The sequence below is a fragment of the Bos indicus x Bos taurus genome, chromosome 4, assembly GCF_003369695.1.
Source record: "Bos indicus x Bos taurus breed Angus x Brahman F1 hybrid chromosome 4, Bos_hybrid_MaternalHap_v2.0, whole genome shotgun sequence".
Classification (NCBI taxonomy): domain Eukaryota; kingdom Metazoa; phylum Chordata; class Mammalia; order Artiodactyla; family Bovidae; genus Bos; species Bos indicus x Bos taurus.
The window spans coordinates 8,019,346-8,031,908 of NC_040079.1; positions in this window are offsets into that span (position 1 = coordinate 8,019,346).

Below are 12,563 nucleotides of genomic sequence, written 5' to 3' on the forward strand. Positions count from 1 at the left end.
TCGGTGATGCCATCCAGCCACCTCATCCTCTGTCATCCCCTTCTCCTCCCACCTTCAATCTTTCCCAGCATCAGGGTCTTTTCCAATGAGTCAGTTCTTTGCATCAGGTGGCCAAAGTATTGGAGTTTCAGCTTCAGCATCAGTCCTTCCAATGAATATTCAGGACTAATTTCCTTTAGGATGGACTGGTTGGATATTCTTACAGTCCATCATATCTAGAAAATCACTAAATCCCTTCATGGTGACATCAGATCCTCCTAGCAGAAAACCTTTTGTTCAATGAGTGCTAATCAAGGAAGGGAGGGAATACAGAAACAAGGAAGGAGCAGTCAAGAAACACTAGAGCAGCCTTGGGGCAGGGTCTTAGTTTCTCCTCAAGTTTAGTTCGGTTCAGTTCAGTTCAGTCACTCAGTCATGTCTGACTCTTTGCAACCCCATGGACTGCAGCATACCAAGCTTCCCTGTCCATCACCAACTCCCGGATCCTACTCAAACTCATGTCTATTGAGTTCCTCCTCAAGGAATATACATAACAATATCTTTAAATTCTTCTGCAGAACTAAGGCCTTCACCCAGGTATTGGGTGGTAACTTCAGAATGAGCACAAGATTCCTCCTGCATCACCCTGTTACCTCACCACCAACCAATCAGAAGTCACACATCCTACAGTCTTCACTCCAGATTTTGCCTAAAGAAACTTACCTTCCCAAATAATTGGGGAGATTGGAGTTTTTGAGCACAAGTCACCCACCTCCTTGCTTGGCCCTGCAATAAACCTTCCTCTGCTACAACCACCAGTGATTTGGTTTATTTGGCTTCACTGTGTGTTGGGCACACAACTTTTACTCAATAGCAGAAGTATGTATTGTTAACTACAAATGGCCACTTGCCAAGAGCATTGCCAGTGACTGAACAACAAGGGCATTTGCCACCTGCCTCGGAGGAGACTGAACCCTGTGCTGCAGCTGTTCCCCTGAGGGGGTTCAAGGTGGAGTGAGACATTCTGTGCTCCAGGGAATCTGGTGGGACAGGTCTTTAGATAGTTGGATATTTTTAGGAACTGACTTTATGATCCCAATCCTTGCATCTCCTCATATCTAGAAAATCACTAAATCCCTTCATGGTGACATTAGATCCTCTTGACTAGCAGAAAATCTGTTAAATGAGTGCTTCAGTTCAGTTCAGTCACTCAGTCATGTCCGACTCTCTGCGACCCCATGAATTGCAGCACGCCAGGCCTCCCTGTCCATCACCAACTCCCGGAGTTCACTCAGACTCACATCCATCGAGTCAATGATGCCATCCGGCCATCTCATCCTCTGTTGTCCCCTTCTTCTCCTGCCCCCAATCCCTCCCAGCATTAGAGTCTTTTCCAGTGAGTTAACTCTTCACATGAGGTGGCCAAAGTACTGGAGTTTCAGCTTTAGCATCATTCCTTCCAAAGAAATTCCAGGGCTGATCTCCTTCAGAATGGACTGGTTGGATCTCCTTGTAGTCCAAGGGAGTCTCAAGAGTCTTCTCCAGCACCACAGTTCAAAAGCATCAATTCTCCAGTGTTCAGCCTTCTTCACAGTCCAACTCTCACATCCATACATGACCACTGGGAAAACCATAGCCTTGACTAGCTAGACCTTTGTTGGCAAAGTAATGTCTCTGCTTTTGAATATGCTATCTAGGTGGGACATAACTTTCCTTCCAAAGGAGTAAGCGTCTTTTAATTTTAATTGAATTCCTCCTTCACCAAAACCTTATGTATTGGCCTTGCCCCACTGCCTCTTTGGAGCAGTCCCTCAGCTATCTGAGGTTGCTGCCTCCATTTTGCTCCAAATAAAACTTGACTCACAACTCTCAAATTGGGCATCTTATTTAGTCGACAGTATCATGTAGCTCCACACCAGCCTGAATGATTCAGAATCTCTGGGGGAGGGATATTTTTAACTAGCACCCCAGATAATTTTTACAAATTCTCATCTTCAGAAACATTAGTATAGATTTTAAGTTTCTTGAGACAGGATCCATGTCATTTATTTTTGTTTCTTTTTAATGCCTGGCATGAGGAAATGTTTGAGAAATGGGTTTTGGAGGAATGGGTCTAAGTGACTGTCTCAAAATGTGGCTTTAAAGCCCCTACTGTCCTGTCCTTGCCTATGTCCAGAGGAAACCTTACTGTCTGTTCATAACCTTCTGTATCTTGGGATTTGTGATGGTGGGAGTAGATGTAGCAATTTGAAGGCCCCAGTAGCAAGAGTTCATTTAACATATTACTCTAGAGTGAATGTGGCGGGCTTCCTGCCTTTGCAAGGCTGGATCTTTAGCCATCCTCCTCTGATGAGCTACCCAGTAACATTTCTTTCTTTCTTTCTTTCTTTTTTAAAGACTGATCTTCTTTTAAAAATTTTTTATTTTTTATTTAGGTGCACTGGGTCTTAGTTGTGACACGTTGGGTATTTAACTGTGGCATGTAGACAGACTCCGGGAGTTGGTGATGGACAGGGAGGCCTGGCGTGCTGCAGTCCATGGGGTCGTGGAGAGTAGGACACGACTGAGTGACTGAACTGAACTGAACTGAATTGAACTGATGTAGGATACAGTTCCCTGACCAGGGACTGAACCCAGGCCCCCTGCATTGAAAGCGTGAAGTCTTAGCCACTGGACCACTAGAGAAGCCTCTGTTCTTGTTTAGTCACTCAGTCGTATCTGACTTTTTGCGATCCCATGGACTGTAGCCTGCCAGGTTCCCCTGTCCATGGGATTTCCCAGGCAAGAAAACTGGAATGGGTTACCATTTCCTTTACATGACTCTCTTGTGTCTCCTGCACTGGTGGGCAGATTCTTAACCACTGAACCACTGGGGAAGTTCTTACCTAGTAATTTAACAGGAGGGAAAGAGGAAGGGCACAACTTTTGAAAGAATGACATAGCCCAAGGACACAACATAAACCAATTAGAATCAAATGGGACCAAGATGGCAGACAAGACTAGACCTTGATCCTCAATCAGCAAGTGAAATGACCCACCCAGTGGTGCCACGACAGTTCCAAGGCACTGTCAATAGATTTGGGCGGTGGCCCAAATCCTGGAACTCTTCACCCCTTCCCAAAACTAGTTGGAATCATTCTCCCACTCATTAGCATATGAGATTACCCAGCCTTATAAAAACTAACCATGCCACACTCATGACTGCACTTGCCCTCTGTGATGGCCCACACTCTATCTGCGGAGTGTACTTCTCTCTGAATCTGAATAAATCCACTTCTTACCTATCACTTTGTCTCTCACTGAATTCTTTATGTGATGGTATTCTGGGTTTTGACTGGGTTTGGGTCCCAACCACGTGGGTTCAAGTCCCAAGCAGAGTTTTGGCTGGGTTTGAGCCCCAGCACATGGGTTTGTCAGGCGAGTGTATGCTCCTCGGTTCTGTCTCGTCACAACAAAGATTTGGAGCGATGGACATTAAAGCCTTCGGTGCGTCACAGCTCTCGGGTCTTGGACAAACTGTGTTATAGCTCTTAGACAAATCAATGTTACAGCTCTATTTTATGTAGAAAATGGCAGGAGAACCCATCCTCCAGGAGTGAGGGCATGTCGACCTAAAGACACGAAGAGTGCCCAGCACTCGGGAGAGAGAGAAAGAGAAAGAGTGCAGGCACGTGGGGGAGAGAGAGAGAGAGTGCTTTGGCTCCTCCTTTTATATATCTTTTCCTCTTCCTGGGCCTGCACTATGCAAATTGGGCCAGCAAAGAGTGTTGTTTGTTCTACCTGAAGTCCTCACTCCGGTCCTCAGACCTTCTTTGACCTACCTTTGTTCTATTTTCGTGGGCTTTTTCCTTCCTTGTCTTTTCAGTTCAGTTCAGTTCAGTCGCTCAGTCGTGTCCGACTCTTTGCGACCCCATGAATCACAGCATGCCAGGCCTCCCTGTCCATCACCAACTCCCGGAGTTCACTCAGACTCACGTCCATCGAGTCAGTGATGCCATCAGCCATCTCATTCTCTATCGTCACCTTCTCCTCCTGCCCCCAATCCCTCCCAGCATCAGAGTCTTTTCCAATGAGTCAACTCTTCACATGAGGTGGCCAAAGTACTGGAGTTTCAGCTTCAGCATCATTCCTTAATGAACACCCAGGACTGATCTCCTTTAGGATGGACTGGTTGGATCTCCTTGCAGTCCAAAGGACTCTCAAGAGTCTTCTCCAACACCACAGATCAAAAGCATCAATTCTTTGGTGCTCAGCTTTCTTCACAGTCCAACTCTCACATCCATACATGACCACTGGAAAAACCAGAGGCTTGACTAGATGGACCTTTGTTGGCAAAGTAATATCTCTGCTTTTGAATACGCTATCTAGGTTGGTCATAACTTTCCTTTCAAGGAGTAAGCGTCTTTTAATTTCACAGCTGCAGTCACCATCTGTAGTGATTTTGGAGCCCAGAAAAATAAAGTCTGACACTGTTTCCACTGTTTCCCCATCTATTTCCCATGAAGTGATGGGACCAGATGCCATGATCTTTATTTTCGGAATGTTGAGCTTTAAGCCAACTTTTTCACTCTCCTCTTTCACTTTCATCAAGAGGCTTTTGAGTTCCTCTTCACTTTCTGCCATAAGGGTGGTGTCATCTGCATATCTGAGGTTATTGATATTTCTCCTGGCAATCTTGATTCCAGCTTGTGCTTCTTCCAGCCCAGTGTTTCTCATGATGTACTGTGCATATAAGTTAAATAAGCAGGGTGACAATATACAGCCTTGACGCACTCCTTTTCCTGTTTGGAACCAGTCTGTTGTTCCATGTCCAGTTCTAACTGTTGCTTCCTGATCTGCATATAGGTTTCTCAAGAGGCAGGTCAGGTGGTCTGGTATTCCCATCTCTTTCAGAATTTTCCAAAGTTTATTGTGGTCCACACAGTCAAAGGCTTTGCCATAGTCAATAAAGCAGAAATAGATGTTTTTCTGGAACTCTCTTGCTTTTTCGATGATCCAGCGGATGTTGGCAATTTGATCTCTGGTTCCTCTGCCTTTTCTAAAACCAGCTTGAACATCTGGAATTTCACAGTTCACGTACTGCTGAAGCCTGGCTTGGAGAATTTTGAGCATTACTTTTAGCCACCGCCATTCTGGACTCCTTTTCCCTATTCTAACTACCCAACAGGTTCAAATCCCAGTCTGTGGTAAATGGTTTCAGCAACATTTCAATAAATTCCTTTTCTACTGAAGTTAGCCACGGTAGTCAGTGTCTGGCCAGGAGACAGTATATATACAGATTATTTGAACATGAAAAAGTTAACATAAAAGTCAATTAGGTAAAAATGTGCTAATGATGAAGTTATAAAAGGGTAAAACGAGAACTTCAAGGGATCATGGATGTAGCGACTGCAGCTGCCACTTCCAGAGTTGCAGTACATGGGCTCAGTACTGAGTACTGAGTGCTTGCAGTTCCTGAACTCTAGAGCACACTCTTAATAGTTGTGGGGCTCGGGGTTGGCTGCTCCGTGACATGTGGGATCTTCTTGGATCAGGGATCGAATCCAAACTTTTTACTGTTAGATAAATTTGGATTCTCACTGTGTTCTTACAGCAACTTCGTGCAGAGGTTGCCTGCCTGCTTCTGTTCATTTTGGTTTTCCTTGATCAGCAATAGCACAAGCGTCTATGGGGTGAGTGAGGAGTTGTGTTACTAGGTTTTTGAATACAAGAAGGTGCTCTGTTGGTACAGCAAGACGCAGATCTTATTTTTCGGTGCCAAAAAAGGTAGTGTATCTCCAGTTGCATGACTCCCTTGATTGTGTGAGAACTTTAGGTTCCACTGCTTTTTCTTTATTTCTTCACTTCTTCAAAAGATGCCTCCCCCTTCCAAGCCCCCTCTTCACTGAGAACTGGTACACTCTCGTGCTGATCCTCCGATCCTCCACTTTCAAGCATTCTTCCTTTTGAGTATTTTGCAGCCAAGTCCACCTGGGCTCAGAGCTGTTCTGAGAGGTCCCACATCCTAAGGGAGATGCCTTCCTCCTGGCTGTGATGTTTTTACTGGGGTGTTCTGCCACCACTAGGAATCCCACTTCAATCTCCTCATTCTGTCGTTTTCACTGGACTCTGCGCCACCGCGGGCTCTGCAGCTGGGTCTGCTGGTTCTCTACGTTCATTTCCTCCCTGACGTGTGAATTGACATTTGCAGTGTTCTAGTTACGATGCAGATGTGCCTTTTTGGACTGTTTCACTTGCTCTTCTTTTTGATGTTTTTACTGTATTTATTTGTTATTCCACATTTCCCTCCCAATTTTATTGAGAAATAATTGGCAAACATCACAGTATAAGTTTAAGGCATACAGCATGATGGTTTGATTTACGTATTTTGTGAAATGATGACCACTTTAGATTCATCTAGCATCCATCTTCTCATATAGATACAAGAAAAACAGAAAAAAAGGGTAAAAAAAAATCCTCCTTGTGATGAGAACTCTTAAGATTAACTCTTTTATTGATCTTTACGCCTTTTGAAGAATGTATGGAGAATTTCATATTTAGGGAGTAGCCATCATCCTAGGGAGGTTTCCCAGGTGGCTCAGTGGTAAAGAATCTGCCTACCAATGCAGGAGATGAAGGTTCCATCTCTGGGTTGGGAAGATCCCCTGGAGAAGGAAATGGCAAACCACTCTAGTATCCTTGCCTGGAGAATCCCACGCACAGAGGAGCCTGGCGGGCTACAGTTCATGGGGTTGCAGAGAGTTGGATTTGACTTAGCTGCTGAGCACATATCCATGCAGCTATCATCTTACAGGAATCTGGAAAGGATGCCTCCTTAATTTTTTTTTCTTTTCTAACATGACTAATAAATAGACATGTAATTGAATTCATGTATTTATTTTGTATTGAACAGCCTTGCTAAAAAAATGTTGGCATTCATATAACAGTTTAGATTATTCAGATTATTATTTAGAATTTCCAGGTGGACACACATATCAATGAGTCAGGACAGTTCTGTTCTTTCCTTTTCAACTCCTTGTAACTCTTACTTTCCTTTCTGTCTTACTGCATCAGCTGAATTGTTAGCACAACTATGAACAGAGGTCTTGATAGCAGGCATCCTTGTCTTATCAAATAATATCCATTATTAGGGTTCTTTGCCATTAAATAGAACAGTTGCAGAAACTGTTTGATAGATAACAATAATCAAAGACATTTCTATCTTCCCAATTAAAAATGAATTTAATGGTGAAAGTGTTGAATTTTATAAACCTTTTTTTTACATCAACTGAGAAAATCATATCATTTTAATCTCTTAGTCAAATAATGTTCCAAAGAGAGGTAAATATAGCTTTTCTAATGCTAAACCACTCTAGCATTCCAGGGTCAAATTTCACTTGGTCATGATGTATTATTCTTTTCTAAAACACATTTTAGAAAAATAAAATACATTTTTGACTTGTTTTGGTAATATTTTATTTAGAATGTTTACACCTATATTAAAAAAATAAGATGCCTATGATTTTTATTTCTTATAGTGGTCTTGTTTGCTTTTGGTATAAAGGTTATAAGGGTTCAAAGAATGAGTTCTCTTTTTCTACTCTCCAGAGGAGTTTATGTAAAATGGAACTTTTTGTTCCTTGAAACTTTTGCACAATTTGCATACAAAATCACCTGGATATTGAGTTCAGCAACATGGCAGTCATGCATCTTGAGTTTGTTTTGAGATAAAAAATTTAAACAATGGATTTGATTTATTTAACATTTATGAGACTCTTTAGGTTTTCTACTTCTTGAGCCAATTTTGGAAATGCAAATTTTTTTTTAAGGAATTTGTCTAGGTCAAATGATAAACCATAAAGGATGTCATGCTGTAGTTCAAAGGATTAATATCAAACATAGTGTTTTCTAACCATATTGCAATAAAATTAAAAAGTAGTAACAACCTAGTTGGAAAATAAATAACATGCTTCTAAAGAATAATGGATTTTAATAGGATTTGGAGGTTATAAAAAGTAAAGAAATATGTAGACTTAGGCTATGATGAAAATACTACTTGTCAAATTTTGTGGGAAACTTCCAAAACAGAATTCAGAGGAAATTTTTTAGCTCAGAATACATTTTCAGGCAACAAGAAGGGTTAAATAAAATGAACCCCAAAAATGATTTTAAATGAAGTAAAAAAAAAAATGGAGAAAACAGCAACACAAAGGAGATCAACACAAAATCCAAAGCTTGTCCTTTGAAAAGATTAATAAGATAGAAGTCTGGCAACTGAGATGGAGAAAACACAAAAGAAGATGAAAATGGACAGGATAAAGACGTAAAATGGGGAGAGACTTCCCTGATGGTCCAGGGGCTAAGACTTGGCACTCCCAACACAGAAGGCCTGGGTTCAACCCCCAGGTCAGGGAACTATATCCCACATTCTGCAACTAAGATCCTATAGGCCAGACTACCCTGGTGGTCCAGTGGTTAAGAATCTGCCTGTCCATGCAGGGGACACAAGTTAAATCCCTGGTCTGAGAAGATTACACATAACTGAAATGTTTTAAAACATATTTAAGAAAGATTTTGGGCTTCCCTGGTGGCTCAGATGGTAAAGAATTCGCCTGCAATGTGGGAGAACTGGGTTTGATCCCTGGGTTGGAAAGATTCCCTGGAGGAGGGCATGGCAACCCACTCCAGTATTCTTGCCTGGAGAATCCCTGTGGACAGAGTCTGGTGGACTACAGTCCATGGGGTCACAAAGAGTCAGACACAACTGAGAGACTAAGCACACACACACAGGAAAGATTTTAGTTTTAATTTTGGTTAAACATTTTTTTGAAAAAAAATTATTTTATTAGCATCATAGCAATTATGCTGTTTGGTATTTACCCAAATGAATTGAAAAATTATGTCCACACAAAAACCTGCACGTGGCTGTCCATAGAAGCTTTATTCATAATTGTCAAAACTTCTAGAGGGAGATGGCCAAGATGGCAGAGTAGGAAGACCTTGAGTTTACCTCCTCCCATGGGCATAACTACCAATTCTTGGAAGCAACCAAGAAGTCCTAGGTGATAGATAAATTAGTAGGTGATGGATGAATAAACTGTGGTACATCGGAAAATGAAATTAAAAGATGCTTGCTCCTTGGAAGAAAAGTTATGACCAACTTAGCATATTAAAAAGCAGAGACATTACTTTGCCAGTAAAGGTCTGTCTAGTCAAACTTATGGTTTTTCCAGTGGTCATGTATGGATATGAGAGTTGGACTATAAAGAAAGCTGAGCGCAGAAGAATTGATGCTTTTGAACTGTGGTGTTGGAGAAGACTCTTAAGAGTCCCTTTGACAGCAAGGAGATCCAACCAGTCCATCCTAAAGGAAATCAGTCCTGAATATTCATTGGATGGACTGATGCTGAAGCTGAAACTCCAATATTCTGGCCACCTGATGCAAAGAACTGGAAAAATTGGAAAAGACCCTGATTCTGGGAAAGATTGAAGGTGGGAGGAGAAGGGGACAAGAGAAGATGAGATGGTTGGATGGCATCACTGACTCAATGGACATGAGTTTGGGTAAACTCCGGGATTTGGTGACGGATAGGGAACCCTGGTGTGCTGCAGTCCATGGGGTCCCAAAGAGTCGGACACAACTGAGTGACTGAACTGAAATGAACATCAGACAATGAGATACTCAGCACTGAAAAGAAATGAGCTATCAAGACACGAAAAGACACAGAAGATACTTAAAGGCATATTATGAAGTGAAAAAAACCAATCTGAAAAGGCTACATGCTGTGCGATTCCAACTGTTTGACATTCTGGAGAAGGCAAAATTATGGAGACAGTATGAAGGTCAGTGGCTGCCAGTGGTCAGTGTGATAGGCAGAGCACAGAGGACTTTTAGGGCAGTGAAACTCTTCTATGTGATGCTATGATGGTGGTTACATGTCACTGTATATTTGTCCAAACCGCAGAATGAACAGCTCAAGAGTGAAGCCTAATGTAAACTATGGGCCGTGGGTGATAACGACCTGTCAGTGTAGGTTCACAGACTGTAACAAACGCGCCTCTCTTATGGGGATGTTGACACTCAAGGAGGCTGTGTACTTATAGGAACCCCACACTTCCTGTTCAATTTTGCTGTCAACCTGGAACTGCTGTTAAAAAATAAAGTTTCTGAACTAAAATATATATATTTTAAAAGTTCACATTCCTGTGAAGAGGTGAATTCTTTCTTCAAACTCGATTGCGTCAACCACAGAATAGAGACTGTGACTCTGGAATATTTAATGTTTGTGTAAGATTTGAGAAAAACTTCAAATTGCATACGACCTACTGTAATTTTGCGGTTGCTAATTCTTGCCAATATTCTCAGGAATCTGTGATAAGATGAAATTCCAACGGTCATGACCTGGTTAAACCCAAGCATCACTGCCATGATAACAAGTCTAAACAGTTTGAAGACCAAGACAAAGCAATCAAGAAGGTTGTGGGTTATGGACTTATGGACTCTGTGGGAGAGGGAGAGGGTGGGAAGATTTGGGAGAATGGCATTGAAACATGTGAAATGTCATGTATGAAACGAGATGCCAGTCCAGGTTCAGTGCACGATGCTGGATGCTTGGGGCTGGTGCGCTGGGACGGCCCAGGGGGATGGTATGGGGAGGGGGGAGGGAGGAGGGTTCAGGATGGGGAGCACGTGTATACCTGAAATTTTTTTTAATTTTAAAAATAAAAAAAAAATAAATATTAAAAAAAAAAAAAAAAGAAGGTTGTGGGTTAAAAACAACCCCAACCAACCAATCAACCAAACAACCAAAGTGACTTGGTGAATGTTCACAAACTACCAAATTTGGAAGCCTGGTACTCGACAATACATCACTGGGGCTTCCTGACCTCCTCCTGTTATAATCCCCCTCAATGCCCCCATTCCCAGGGCCAAGCACTGTCTGGACCAGGTCATGCCTCCGCCTGCCCTGAGGTTGCACGTAGGCTGCACTTGCCAACCAGGTTCCTGAACCACAGTGTTCACATAGATGTCATTCTTATGAACACAAGACAAATGATCCATGGTCCATTGATCCATCCAATGATCCATCCATCAAATCTTAAGCTCTAAGTATATATATGACACTTCCAATTCCACCACCCCATTTTCTCTAATCCGAGTGGATGGATTATAAGCCTCTCGCTACAAATTCATATCCACCTTCTGCAGAGCAAATCCAGCCATAACTGTGCTGCTTTGACTTAGGTGTCAGCTCAATTCACTCCTGTCGGTCTTTCCTCCTACTTCCTTTCCAGCAGACACCTCTCCTGGCCTGTCCCTCTCCACTCGGTTCCAGCTTGGCCTTTCCCATCTTATCTCTTCCCCAAGTAGGCACTTCCCCTGATCCTGGCTTCATGCAGAGTCTTCTCCATAGGTATCAGACCCGGAGTCAGATGAAAAGTACTCTGAATTATCTTGACTTTAAAATAACATGTTAATAAATGTAATTAAAGAATCTTACTATACATATTATATATTTATGTCTATTCATGTATATACATATATTTATATACATGAAATTCACTCAGTCGTGTCCGACTCTTTGTGGCCCCATGGACAATTCAGTCCATGGAATTCTCCAGGCCAGAATACTGGAGTGGTAGCCTTTCCCTTTCCCAGGGGATCTTCCTGACCCAGGATCTCCTGCATTGCAGGCGGATTCTTTACCAACTGAGCTATCAGGGAAGCCCATATATTTATATACTTATGCATTTATATGTATGTGTATGAATATATATTTACATGTATGTTTATAAACATCTAAAATATAGAAATATATTCATATTTCTTCCTTTAAAAATTCAGAATATTCTGAACTTTGGAAAAATCACATGGAACCCATAATCCCATCCAGAGACTACTATTGCTAAGATGTTGCTGTTGCTTAGTCACTAAGTTGTATCTGACTCTTTTTGTGACCCCATGAACTGTAGCCTGCCAGGATCCTCTGTCCATGGGATTCTTCAGGCAAAAGTACTAGAGTGGGTATTTACTTCTCCAGGGGATCTTCCCAACCCAGGGATCGAACCCACTTCTCCTATATCTCCTGCAACAGCATGTGGAAATTCTTTACTTCTGAGCCCCCTGGGAAGCCATGGATACATATTCTAGTGATTTAATAGATTTAAATCAGCTCTACCCCAGCCACTTGTAGCCTCCTTCAAAAGAAGGGAGTGGGCAGTGATAATCTTTCCTCATCTTCTTTTAAACACGTTTATGTTTTTAATTATCATTCATACTCCTTGCTCAAAGACTGATTTCACTGGTTCACATCAAAATAACCCTGGCTTGGAAGTGTTTTCATCTTCTTCCTTTTTTTTTCTTTGTTTATTGTCTTTTAATGCTGAATAGTCTTCCCCTGATTTGGGAGCAGACCCATCACCCAGCACCTGCGGCTGAGCCCGAACCCTCCTTTTGACCCTTCAGTTCATGCAGCTGTTCCCAGGGAAAGGTCTCTCAGCCCCGTTCTGCCCTCTAACAACTGGCCCAGAAGATACCCTGAGCCTGAGGCATGTACCGGTTTGGGACACAGCCCACAATCGGAGTGTGGGCTCTCGGAAGGAGC